The 12,335-nt window shown below is 42.3% G+C and overlaps 17 non-coding genes across 17 annotated transcripts; all 17 read left to right on the forward strand.

Annotated features, from left to right (window-relative positions):
- Positions 1-425: 425 nt before the first annotated feature.
- On the forward strand, positions 426-544 carry LOC142998765 (5S ribosomal RNA). Its single transcript, XR_012963060.1, has one exon. It is a non-coding gene; the product is annotated as a 5S ribosomal RNA (ribosomal RNA).
- A 489-nt stretch (positions 545-1,033) lies between these two features.
- LOC142998657 (5S ribosomal RNA) lies at positions 1,034-1,152 on the forward strand. The gene has a single exon (XR_012962957.1). It is a non-coding gene; the product is annotated as a 5S ribosomal RNA (ribosomal RNA).
- Positions 1,153-1,883: 731 nt separating this feature from the next.
- LOC142998719 (5S ribosomal RNA) lies at positions 1,884-2,002 on the forward strand. Its single transcript, XR_012963017.1, has one exon. It is a non-coding gene; the product is annotated as a 5S ribosomal RNA (ribosomal RNA).
- A 489-nt stretch (positions 2,003-2,491) lies between these two features.
- Positions 2,492-2,610, forward strand: LOC142997256 (5S ribosomal RNA). Its single transcript, XR_012961990.1, has one exon. It is a non-coding gene; the product is annotated as a 5S ribosomal RNA (ribosomal RNA).
- A 723-nt stretch (positions 2,611-3,333) lies between these two features.
- On the forward strand, positions 3,334-3,452 carry LOC142998645 (5S ribosomal RNA). Its single transcript, XR_012962946.1, has one exon. It is a non-coding gene; the product is annotated as a 5S ribosomal RNA (ribosomal RNA).
- Positions 3,453-3,941: 489 nt separating this feature from the next.
- On the forward strand, positions 3,942-4,060 carry LOC142997734 (5S ribosomal RNA). The gene has a single exon (XR_012962446.1). It is a non-coding gene; the product is annotated as a 5S ribosomal RNA (ribosomal RNA).
- Positions 4,061-4,549: 489 nt separating this feature from the next.
- Positions 4,550-4,668, forward strand: LOC142998591 (5S ribosomal RNA). The gene has a single exon (XR_012962895.1). It is a non-coding gene; the product is annotated as a 5S ribosomal RNA (ribosomal RNA).
- Positions 4,669-5,385: 717 nt separating this feature from the next.
- LOC142998658 (5S ribosomal RNA) lies at positions 5,386-5,504 on the forward strand. The gene has a single exon (XR_012962958.1). It is a non-coding gene; the product is annotated as a 5S ribosomal RNA (ribosomal RNA).
- Positions 5,505-5,993: 489 nt separating this feature from the next.
- On the forward strand, positions 5,994-6,112 carry LOC142998731 (5S ribosomal RNA). The gene has a single exon (XR_012963028.1). It is a non-coding gene; the product is annotated as a 5S ribosomal RNA (ribosomal RNA).
- Positions 6,113-6,843: 731 nt separating this feature from the next.
- On the forward strand, positions 6,844-6,962 carry LOC142998743 (5S ribosomal RNA). Its single transcript, XR_012963039.1, has one exon. It is a non-coding gene; the product is annotated as a 5S ribosomal RNA (ribosomal RNA).
- Positions 6,963-7,451: 489 nt separating this feature from the next.
- LOC142997257 (5S ribosomal RNA) lies at positions 7,452-7,570 on the forward strand. The gene has a single exon (XR_012961991.1). It is a non-coding gene; the product is annotated as a 5S ribosomal RNA (ribosomal RNA).
- Positions 7,571-8,293: 723 nt separating this feature from the next.
- LOC142998646 (5S ribosomal RNA) lies at positions 8,294-8,412 on the forward strand. Its single transcript, XR_012962947.1, has one exon. It is a non-coding gene; the product is annotated as a 5S ribosomal RNA (ribosomal RNA).
- Positions 8,413-8,901: 489 nt separating this feature from the next.
- LOC142997621 (5S ribosomal RNA) lies at positions 8,902-9,020 on the forward strand. Its single transcript, XR_012962337.1, has one exon. It is a non-coding gene; the product is annotated as a 5S ribosomal RNA (ribosomal RNA).
- A 489-nt stretch (positions 9,021-9,509) lies between these two features.
- On the forward strand, positions 9,510-9,628 carry LOC142998754 (5S ribosomal RNA). Its single transcript, XR_012963050.1, has one exon. It is a non-coding gene; the product is annotated as a 5S ribosomal RNA (ribosomal RNA).
- A 721-nt stretch (positions 9,629-10,349) lies between these two features.
- LOC142998842 (5S ribosomal RNA) lies at positions 10,350-10,468 on the forward strand. Its single transcript, XR_012963131.1, has one exon. It is a non-coding gene; the product is annotated as a 5S ribosomal RNA (ribosomal RNA).
- Positions 10,469-10,957: 489 nt separating this feature from the next.
- Positions 10,958-11,076, forward strand: LOC142998835 (5S ribosomal RNA). The gene has a single exon (XR_012963125.1). It is a non-coding gene; the product is annotated as a 5S ribosomal RNA (ribosomal RNA).
- A 723-nt stretch (positions 11,077-11,799) lies between these two features.
- LOC142997061 (5S ribosomal RNA) lies at positions 11,800-11,918 on the forward strand. The gene has a single exon (XR_012961801.1). It is a non-coding gene; the product is annotated as a 5S ribosomal RNA (ribosomal RNA).
- Positions 11,919-12,335: the final 417 nt, after the last annotated feature.

A 12,335-nucleotide genomic window follows, 5' to 3' on the forward strand; every position in this document is an offset into this window, starting at 1 on the left:
AGATGGTTCCAGCTGGCTTTGAACCCATAAACATTTCAAAAAACATTGAAGTTACATTAGGAAAGATATATGAAAGCACACAATCAGAAAACCAGTATTGTACATGGTCATAATATATAAAGAATAAATGCACATGAGAAGTGAATGAGACGAGCCACTGTGTGATGATGAAGATGATGATGAAGATGATGAAGATGATGATGATGACCATCGTGAGCGTAGGAGTTGTTAGTGGTCACTTTTTATGTTCTATGTGTGGATTATCAGTTTCATGAGGTAAGACTTGACTAACCAGAAATGTGTGTTTCTAATGAAGGCATCATGTTAATTGTGATATTCATGAACTTTAACGTAGTTGTGTGTACACAATGACTTGACCCGGGTCTGTCTCACCTATAAAGAGCCTGTGTGTGGCTGCACTCCTCGTTTACGGCCATACCACTCTGAACACGCCCGATCTCGTCCGATCTCAGAAGCTAAGCAGGGTCGGGCCGGGTTAGTACTTGGATGGGAGACCGCCTGGGAATACCCGGTGCCGTAAGCATTTTCGCCCTCTAAGCAGCGGGGGGCGCTGTTTCTCCTTCACTGTCATTTCAGGAAATATTATTGCAGCTTTTTACACTTCACTCAATGCTGCACAGCTGTACAAAAGTACAATAACATTTAAAGAGCTTTAAAAAGGAATATAACTGAGAACCTCTTTCAATTGGCTAATTATTCAACATCACAATTATATGAACAAAGATGAAGAAAGTTCTACAGCTGTGCAGCATTGAGTGAAGTGTAAAATGCGACAATAATATTTACTAAATGACACTGGGGTAGAAGACAAGATAAGAAAAAAAAGAGAGAAAAGGAGAGGAAAAGAGGAGAAATTCATTTCTCCTGACCTAACCCTCCATCACCAAAGCTTTAAATGTTGATTTGGATCATAAATTATTTTCCAAAAACGTAGTTTGGTATCTTTGTGTGCACAGTGACTTGACCCGGGTCTGTCTCACCTATAAAGAGCCTGTGTGTGGCTGCACTCCTCGTTTACGGCCATACCACTCTGAACACGCCCGATCTCGTCCGATCTCGGAAGCTAAGCAGGGTCGGGCTGGGTTAGTACTTGGATGGGAGACCGCCTGGGAATACCCGGTGCCGTAAGCATTTTCGCCCTCTAAGCAGCGGGGGGCGCTGTTTCTCCTTCACTGTCATTTCAGGAAATATTATTGCAGCTTTTTACACTTCACTCAATGCTGCACAGCTGTACAAAAGTACAATAACATTTAAAGAGCTTTAAAAAGGAATATAACTGAGAAACTTCTACAATTTGCAAATTAACACTCCCTCTGTCCTGGTATTCTGTATACGCCCCCTCCCCACACACAGAGAGAGAGAGAGAGAGAGAGAGAGAGAGAGAGAGAGAGACCGTGTGTGTGTGTGTGTGTGTGTGTGGAAGTGAGGAAAAGCCAAAGATGGTTCCAGCTGGCTTTGAACCCATAAACATTTCAAAAAACATTGAAGTTACATTAGGAAAGATATATGAAAGCACACAATCAGAAAATCAGTATTGTACATGGTCATAATATATGAAGAATAAATGCACATAAGAAGTGAATGAGACGAGCCACTGTGTGATGATGAAGATGATGATGAAGATGATGAAGATGATGATGATGACCATCGTGAGCGTAGGAGTTGTTAGTGGTCACTTTTTATGTTCTATGTGTGGATTATCAGTTTCATGAGGTAAGACTTGACTAACCAGAAATGTGTGTTTCTAATGAAGGCATCATGTTAATTGTGATATTCATGAACTTTAACGTAGTTGTGTGTACACAATGACTTGACCCGGGTCTGTCTCACCTATAAAGAGCCTGTGTGTGGCTGCACTCCTCGTTTACGGCCATACCACTCTGAACACGCCCGATCTCGTCCGATCTCGGAAGCTAAGCAGGGTCGGGCCGGGTTAGTACTTGGATGGGAGACCGCCTGGGAATACCCGGTGCCGTAAGCATTTTTGCCCTCTAAGCAGCGGGGGGCGCTGTTTCTCCTTCACTGTCATTTCAGGAAATATTATTGCAGCTTTTTACACTTCACTCAATGCTGCACAGCTGTACAAAAGTACAATAACATTTAAAGAGCTTTAAAAAGGAATATAACTGAGAACCTCTTTCAATTGGCTAATTATTCAACATCACAATTATATGAACAAAGATGAAGAAAGTTCTACAGCTGTGCAGCATTGAGTGAAGTGTAAAATGCGACAATAATATTTACTAAATGACACTGGGGTAGAAGACAAGATAAGAAAAAAAAGAGAGAAAAGGAGAGGAAAAGAGGAGAAATTCATTTCTCCCGACCTAACCCTCCATCACCAAAGCTTTAAATGTTGATTTGGATCATAAATTATTTTCCAAAAACGTAGTTTGGTATCTTTGTGTGCACAGTGACTTGACCCGGGTCTGTCTCACCTATAAAGAGCCTGTGTGTGGCTGCACTCCTCGTTTACGGCCATACCACTCTGAACACGCCCGATCTTGTCCGATCTCGGAAGCTAAGCAGGGTCGGGCCGGCTTAGTACTTGGATGGGAGACCGCCTGGGAATACCCGGTGCCGTAAGCATTTTCGCCCTCTAAGCAGCGGGGGGCGCTGTTTCTCCTTCACTGTCATTTCAGGAAATATTATTGCAGCTTTTTACACTTCACTCAATGCTGCACAGCTGTACAAAAGTACAATAACATTTAAAGAGCTTTAAAAAGGAATATAACTGAGAAACTTCTACAATTTGCAAATTAACACTCCCTCTGTCCTGGTATTCTGTATACGCCCCCTCCCCACACACAGAGAGAGAGAGAGAGAGAGAGAGAGAGAGAGACCGTGTGTGTGTGTGTGTGTGTGTGTGGAAGTGAGGAAAAGCCAAAGATGGTTCCAGCTGGCTTTGAACCCATAAACATTTCAAAAAACATTGAAGTTACATTAGGAAAGATATATGAAAGCACACAATCAGAAAACCAGTATTGTACATGGTCATAATATATGAAGAATAAATGCACATGAGAAGTGAATGAGACGAGCCACTGTGTGATGATGAAGATGATGATGAAGATGATGAAGATGATGATGATGACCATCGTGAGCGTAGGAGTTGTTAGTGGTCACTTTTTATGTTCTATGTGTGGATTATCAGTTTCATGAGGTAAGACTTGACTAACCAGAAATGTGTGTTTCTAATGAAGGCATCATGTTAATTGTGATATTCATGAACTTTAACGTAGTTGTGTGTACACAATGACTTGACCCGGGTCTGTCTCACCTATAAAGAGCCTGTGTGTGGCTGCACTCCTCGTTTACGGCCATACCACTCTGAACATGCCCGATCTCGTCCGATCTCGGAAGCTAAGCAGGGTCGGGCCGGGTTAGTACTTGGATGGGAGACCGCCTGGGAATACCCGGTGCCGTAAGCATTTTTGCCATCTAAGCAGCGGGGGGCGCTGTTTCTCCTTCACTGTCATTTCAGGAAATATTATTGCAGCTTTTTACACTTCACTCAATGCTGCACAGCTGTACAAAAGTACAATAACATTTAAAGAGCTTTAAAAAGGAATATAACTGAGAACCTCTTTCAATTGGCTAATTATTCAACATCACAATTATATGAACAAAGATGAAGAAAGTTCTACAGCTGTGCAGCATTGAGTGAAGTGTAAAATGCGACAATAATATTTACTAAATGACACTGGGGTAGAAGACAAGATAAGAAAAAAAAGAGAGAAAAGGAGAGGAAAAGAGGAGAAATTCATTTCTCCTGACCTAACCCTCCATCACCAAAGCTTTAAATGTTGATTTGGATCATAAATTATTTTCCAAAAACGTAGTTTGGTATCTTTGTGTGCACAGTGACTTGACCCGGGTCTGTCTCACCTATAAAGAGCCTGTGTGTGGCTGCACTCCTCGTTTACGGCCATACCACTGTGAACAGGCCCGATCTCGTCCGATCTCGGAAGCTAAGCATGGTCGGGCCGGGTTAGTACTTGGATGGGAGACTGCCTGGGAATACCCGGTGCCGTTAGCATTTTCGCCCTCTAAGCAGCGGGGGGCGCTGTTTCTCCTTCACTGTCATTTCAGGAAATATTATTGCAGCTTTTTACACTTCACTCAATGCTGCACAGCTGTACAAAAGTACAATAACATTTAAAGAGCTTTAAAAAGGAATATAACTGAGAACCTCTTTCAATTGGCTAATTATTCAACATCACAATTATATGAACAAAGATGAAGAAAGTTCTACAGCTGTGCAGCATTGAGTGAAGTGTAAAATGCGACAATAATATTTACTAAATGACACTGGGGTAGAAGACAAGATAAGAAAAAAAAGAGAGAAAAGGAGAGGAAAAGAGGAGAAATTCATTTCTCCTGACCTAACCCTCCATCACCAAAGCTTTAAATGTTGATTTGGATCATAAATTATTTTCCAAAAACGTAGTTTGGTATCTTTGTGTGCACAGTGACTTGACCCGGGTCTGTCTCACCTATAAAGAGCCTGTGTGTGGCTGCACTCCTCGTTTACGGCCATACCACTCTGAACACGCCCGATCTCGTCCGATCTCGGAAGCTAAGCAGGGTCGGGCCGGGTTAGTACTTGGATGGGAGACCGCCTGGGAATACCCGGTGCCGTAAGCTTTTTTGCCCTCTAAGCAGCGGGGGGCGCTGTTTCTCCTTCACTGTCATTTCAGGAAATATTATTGCAGCTTTTTACACTTCACTCAATGCTGCACAGCTGTACAAAAGTACAATAACATTTAAAGAACTTTAAAAAGGAATATAACTGAGAAACTTCTACAATTTGCAAATTAACACTCCCTCTGTCCTGGTATTCTGTATACGCCCCCTCCCCACACACAGAGAGAGAGAGAGAGAGAGAGAGAGAGAGACCGTGTGTGTGTGTGTGTGTGTGGAAGTGAGGAAAAGCCAAAGATGGTTCCAGCTGGCTTTGAACCCATAAACATTTCAAAAAACATTGAAGTTACATTAGGAAAGATATATGAAAGCACACAATCAGAAAACCAGTATTGTACATGGTCATAATATATAAAGAATAAATGCACATGAGAAGTGAATGAGACGAGCCACTGTGTGATGATGAAGATGATGATGAAGATGATGAAGATGATGATGATGACCATCGTGAGCGTAGGAGTTGTTAGTGGTCACTTTTTATGTTCTATGTGTGGATTATCAGTTTCATGAGGTAAGACTTGACTAACCAGAAATGTGTGTTTCTAATGAAGGCATCATGTTAATTGTGATATTCATGAACTTTAACGTAGTTGTGTGTACACAATGACTTGACCCGGGTCTGTCTCACCTATAAAGAGCCTGTGTGTGGCTGCACTCCTCGTTTACGGCCATACCACTCTGAACACGCCCGATCTCGTCCGATCTCGGAAGCTAAGCAGGGTCGGGCTGGGTTAGTACTTGGATGGGAGACCGCCTGGGAATACCCGGTGCCGTAAGCATTTTCGCCCTCTAAGCAGCGGGGGGCGCTGTTTCTCCTTCACTGTCATTTCAGGAAATATTATTGCAGCTTTTTACACTTCACTCAATGCTGCACAGCTGTACAAAAGAACAATAACATTTAAAGAGCTTTAAAAAGGAATATAACTGAGAACCTCTTTCAATTGGCTAATTATTCAACATCACAATTATATGAACAAAGATGAAGAAAGTTCTACAGCTGTGCAGCATTGAGTGAAGTGTAAAATGCGACAATAATATTTACTAAATGACACTGGGGTAGAAGACAAGATAAGGAAAAAAAGAGAGAAAAGGAGAGGAAAAGAGGAGAAATTCATTTCTCCTGACCTAACCCTCCATCACCAAAGCTTTAAATGTTGATTTGGATCATAAATTATTTTCCAAAAACGTAGTTTGGTATCTTTGTGTGCACAGTGACTTGACCCGGGTCTGTCTCACCTATAAAGAGCCTGTGTGTGGCTGCACTCCTCGTTTACGGCCATACCACTCTGAACACGCCCGATCTCGTCCGATCTCGGAAGCTAAGCAGGGTCGGGCCGGGTTAGTACTTGGATGGGAGACCGCCTGGGAATACCCGGTGCCGTAAGCATTTTCGCCCTCTAAGCAGCGGGGGGCGCTGTTTCTCCTTCACTGTCATTTCAGGAAATATTATTGCAGCTTTTTACACTTCACTCAATGCTGCACAGCTGTACAAAAGTACAATAACATTTAAAGAGCTTTAAAAAGGAATATAACTGAGAAACTTCTACAATTTGCAAATTAACACTCCCTCTGTCCTGGTATTCTGTATACGCCCCCTCCCCACACACAGAGAGAGAGAGAGAGAGAGAGAGAGAGAGAGAGAGAGAGACCGTGTGTGTGTGTGTGTGTGTGTGTGGAAGTGAGGAAAAGCCAAAGATGGTTCCAGCTGGCTTTGAACCCATAAACATTTCAAAAAACATTGAAGTTACATTAGGAAAGATATATGAAAGCACACAATCAGAAAATCAGTATTGTACATGGTCATAATATATGAAGAATAAATGCACATGAGAAGTGAATGAGACGAGCCACTGTGTGATGATGAAGATGATGATGAAGATGATGAAGATGATGATGATGACCATCGTGAGCGTAGGAGTTGTTAGTGGTCACTTTTTATGTTCTATGTGTGGATTATCAGTTTCATGAGGTAAGACTTGACTAACCAGAAATGTGTGTTTCTAATGAAGGCATCATGTTAATTGTGATATTCATGAACTTTAACGTAGTTGTGTGTACACAATGACTTGACCCGGGTCTGTCTCACCTATAAAGAGCCTGTGTGTGGCTGCACTCCTCGTTTACGGCCATACCACTCTGAACACGCCCGATCTCGTCCGATCTCGGAAGCTAAGCAGGGTCGGGCCGGGTTAGTACTTGGATGGGAGACCGCCTGGGAATACCCGGTGCCGTAAGCATTTTTGCCCTCTAAGCAGCGGGGGGCGCTGTTTCTCCTTCACTGTCATTTCAGGAAATATTATTGCAGCTTTTTACACTTCACTCAATGCTGCACAGCTGTACAAAAGTACAATAACATTTAAAGAGCTTTAAAAAGGAATATAACTGAGAACCTCTTTCAATTGGCTAATTATTCAACATCACAATTATATGAACAAAGATGAAGAAAGTTCTACAGCTGTGCAGCATTGAGTGAAGTGTAAAATGCGACAATAATATTTACTAAATGACACTGGGGTAGAAGACAAGATAAGAAAAAAAAGAGAGAAAAGGAGAGGAAAAGAGGAGAAATTCATTTCTCCCGACCTAACCCTCCATCACCAAAGCTTTAAATGTTGATTTGGATCATAAATTATTTTCCAAAAACGTAGTTTGGTATCTTTGTGTGCACAGTGACTTGACCCGGGTCTGTCTCACCTATAAAGAGCCTGTGTGTGGCTGCACTCCTCGTTTACGGCCATACCACTCTGAACACGCCCGATCTTGTCCGATCTCGGAAGCTAAGCAGGGTCGGGCCGGCTTAGTACTTGGATGGGAGACCGCCTGGGAATACCCGGTGCCGTAAGCATTTTCGCCCTCTAAGCAGCGGGGGGCGCTGTTTCTCCTTCACTGTCATTTCAGGAAATATTATTGCAGCTTTTTACACTTCACTCAATGCTGCACAGCTGTACAAAAGTACAATAACATTTAAAGAGCTTTAAAAAGGAATATAACTGAGAAACTTCTACAATTTGCAAATTAACACTCCCTCTGTCCTGGTATTCTGTATACGCCCCCTCCCCACACACAGAGAGAGAGAGAGAGAGAGAGAGAGAGAGAGACCGTGTGTGTGTGTGTGTGTGTGTGTGGAAGTGAGGAAAAGCCAAAGATGGTTCCAGCTGGCTTTGAACCCATAAACATTTCAAAAAACATTGAAGTTACATTAGGAAAGATATATGAAAGCACACAATCAGAAAACCAGTATTGTACATGGTCATAATATATGAAGAATAAATGCACATGAGAAGTGAATGAGACGAGCCACTGTGTGATGATGAAGATGATGATGAAGATGATGAAGATGATGATGATGACCATCGTGAGCGTAGGAGTTGTTAGTGGTCACTTTTTATGTTCTATGTGTGGATTATCAGTTTCATGAGGTAAGACTTGACTAACCAGAAATGTGTGTTTCTAATGAAGGCATCATGTTAATTGTGATATTCATGAACTTTAACGTAGTTGTGTGTACACAATGACTTGACCCGGGTCTGTCTCACCTATAAAGAGCCTGTGTGTGGCTGCACTCCTCGTTTACGGCCATACCACTCTGAACATGCCCGATCTCGTCCGATCTCGGAAGCTAAGCAGGGTCGGGCCGGGTTAGTACTTGGATGGGAGACCGCCTGGGAATACCCGGTGCCGTAAGCATTTTTGCCATCTAAGCAGCGGGGGGCGCTGTTTCTCCTTCACTGTCATTTCAGGAAATATTATTGCAGCTTTTTACACTTCACTCAATGCTGCACAGCTGTACAAAAGTACAATAACATTTAAAGAGCTTTAAAAAGGAATATAACTGAGAACCTCTTTCAATTGGCTAATTATTCAACATCACAATTATATGAACAAAGATGAAGAAAGTTCTACAGCTGTGCAGCATTGAGTGAAGTGTAAAATGCGACAATAATATTTACTAAATGACACTGGGGTAGAAGACAAGATAAGAAAAAAAAGAGAGAAAAGGAGAGGAAAAGAGGAGAAATTCATTTCTCCTGACCTAACCCTCCATCACCAAAGCTTTAAATGTTGATTTGGATCATAAATTATTTTCCAAAAACGTAGTTTGGTATCTTTGTGTGCACAGTGACTTGACCCGGGTCTGTCTCACCTATAAAGAGCCTGTGTGTGGCTGCACTCCTCGTTTACGGCCATACCACTCTGAACAGGCCCGATCTCGTCCGATCTCGGAAGCTAAGCAGGGTCGGGCCGGGTTAGTACTTGGATGGGAGACTGCCTGGGAATACCCGGTGCCGTTAGCATTTTCGCCCTCTAAGCAGCGGGGGGCGCTGTTTCTCCTTCACTGTCATTTCAGGAAATATTATTGCAGCTTTTTACACTTCACTCAATGCTGCACAGCTGTACAAAAGTACAATAACATTTAAAGAGCTTTAAAAAGGAATATAACTGAGAACCTCTTTCAATTGGCTAATTATTCAACATCACAATTATATGAACAAAGATGAAGAAAGTTCTACAGCTGTGCAGCATTGAGTGAAGTGTAAAATGCGACAATAATATTTACTAAATGACACTGGGGTAGAAGACAAGATAAGAAAAAAAAGAGAGAAAAGGAGAGGAAAAGAGGAGAAATTCATTTCTCCTGACCTAACCCTCCATCACCAAAGCTTTAAATGTTGATTTGGATCATAAATTATTTTCCAAAAACGTAGTTTGGTATCTTTGTGTGCACAGTGACTTGACCCGGGTCTGTCTCACCTATAAAGAGCCTGTGTGTGGCTGCACTCCTCGTTTACGGCCATACCACTCTGAACACGCCCGATCTCGTCCGATCTCGGAAGCTAAGCAGGGTCGGGCCGGGTTAGTACTTGGATGGGAGACCGCCTGGGAATACCCGGTGCCGTAAGCATTTTTGCCCTCTAAGCAGCGGGGGGCGCTGTTTCTCCTTCACTGTCATTTCAGGAAATATTATTGCAGCTTTTTACACTTCACTCAATGCTGCACAGCTGTACAAAAGTACAATAACATTTAAAGAACTTTAAAAAGGAATATAACTGAGAAACTTCTACAATTTGCAAATTAACACTCCCTCTGTCCTGGTATTCTGTATACGCCCCCTCCCCACACACAGAGAGAGAGAGAGAGAGAGAGAGAGAGAGACCGTGTGTGTGTGTGTGTGTGTGTGTGGAAGTGAGGAAAAGCCAAAGATGGTTCCAGCTGGCTTTGAACCCATAAACATTTCAAAAAACATTGAAGTTACATTAGGAAAGATATATGAAAGCACACAATCAGAAAACCAGTATTGTACATGGTCATAATATATGAAGAATAAATGCACATGAGAAGTGAATGAGACGAGCCACTGTGTGATGATGAAGATGATGATGAAGATGATGAAGATGATGATGATGACCATCGTGAGCGTAGGAGTTGTTAGTGGTCACTTTTTATGTTCTATGTGTGGATTATCAGTTTCATGAGGTAAGACTTGACTAACCAGAAATGTGTGTTTCTAATGAAGGCATCATGTTAATTGTGATATTCATGAACTTTAACGTAGTTGTGTGTACACAATGACTTGACCCGGGTCTGTCTCACCTATAAAGAGCCTGTGTGTGGCTGCACTCCTCGTTTACGGCCATACCACTCTGAACACGCCCGATCTCGTCCGATCCCGGAAGCTAAGCAGGGTCGGGCCGGGTTAGTACTTGGATGGGAGACCGCCTGGGAATACCCGGTGCCGTAAGCATTTTTGCCCTCTAAGCAGCGGGGGGCGCTGTTTCTCCTTCACTGTCATTTCAGGAAATATTATTGCAGCTTTTTACACTTCACTCAATGCTGCACAGCTGTACAAAAGTACAATAACATTTAAAGAGCTTTAAAAAGGAATATAACTGAGAACCTCTTTCAATTGGCTAATTATTCAACATCACAATTATATGAACAAAGATGAAGAAAGTTCTACAGCTGTGCAGCATTGAGTGAAGTGTAAAATGCGACAATAATATTTACTAAATGACACTGGGGTAGAAGACAAGATAAGAAAAAAAAGAGAGAAAAGGAGAGGAAAAGAGGAGAAATTAATTTCTCCTGACCTAACCCTCCATCACCAAAGCTTTAAATGTTGATTTGGATCATAAATTATTTTCCAAAAACGTAGTTTGGTATCTTTGTGTGCACAGTGACTTGACCCGGGTCTGTCTCACCTATAAAGAGCCTGTGTGTGGCTGCACTCCTCGTTTACGGCCATACCACACTGAACACGCCCGATCTTGTCCGATCTCGGAAGCTAAGCAGGGTTGGGCCGGGTTAGTACTTGGATGGGAGACCGCCTGGGAATACCCGGTGCCGTAAGCATTTTCGCCCTCTAAGCAGCGGGGGGCGCTGTTTCTCCTTCACTGTCATTTCAGGAAATATTATTGCAGCTTTTTACACTTCACTCAATGCTGCACAGCTGTACAAAAGTACAATAACATTTAAAGAGCTTTAAAAAGGAATTTAACTGAGAAACTTCTACAATTTGCAAATTAACACTCCCTCTGTCCTGGTATTCTGTATACGCCCCCTCCCCACACACAGAGAGAGAGAGAGAAAGAGAGAGAGAGAGAGAGAGACCGTGTGTGTGTGTGTGTGTGTGGAAGTGAGGAAAAGCCAAAGATGGTTCCAGCTGGCTTTGAACCCATAAACATTTCAAAAAACATTGAAGTTACATTAGGAAAGATATATGAAAGCACACAATCAGAAAACCAGTATTGTACATGGTCATAATATATGAAGAATAAATGCACATGAGAAGTGAATGAGACGAGCCACTGTGTGATGATGAAGATGATGATGAAGATGATGAAGATGATGATGATGACCATCGTGAGCGTAGGAGTTGTTAGTGGTCACTTTTTATGTTCTATGTGTGGATTATCAGTTTCATGAGGTAAGACTTGACTAACCAGAAATGTGTGTTTCTAATGAAGGCATCATGTTAATTGTGATATTCATGAACTTTAACGTAGTTGTGTGTACACAATGACTTGACCCGGGTCTGTCTCACCTATAAAGAGCCTGTGTGTGGCTGCACTCCTCGTTTACGGCCATACCACTCTGAACACACCCGATCTCGTCCGATCTCGGAAGCTAAGCAGGGTCGGGCCGGGTTAGTACTTGGATGGGAGACCGCCTGGGAATACCCGGTGCCGTAAGCATTTTCGCCCTCTAAGCAGCGGGGGGCGCTGTTTCTCCTTCACTGTCATTTCAGGAAATATTATTGCAGCTTTTTACACTTCACTCAATGCTGCACAGCTGTACAAAAGTACAATAACATTTAAAGAGCTTTAAAAAGGAATATAACTGAGAACCTCTTTCAATTGGCTAATTATTCAACATCACAATTATATGAACAAAGATGAAGAAAGTTCTACAGCTGTGCAGCATTGAGTGAAGTGTAAAATGCGGCAATAATATTTACTAAATGACACTGGGGTAGAAGACAAGATAAGGAAAAAAAGAGAGAAAAGGAGAGGAAAAGAGGAGAAATTCATTTCTCCTGACCTAACCCTCCATCACCAAAGCTTTAAATGTTGATTTGGATCATAAATTATTTTCCAAAAACGTAGTTTGGT

This window comes from Genypterus blacodes, unplaced genomic scaffold, assembly GCF_046128005.1.
Source record: "Genypterus blacodes isolate CSIRO-AG114 ecotype Tasmania unplaced genomic scaffold, CSIRO-AGI_Gbla_v1 ptg000039l_1, whole genome shotgun sequence".
Taxonomy (NCBI): domain Eukaryota; kingdom Metazoa; phylum Chordata; class Actinopteri; order Ophidiiformes; family Ophidiidae; genus Genypterus; species Genypterus blacodes.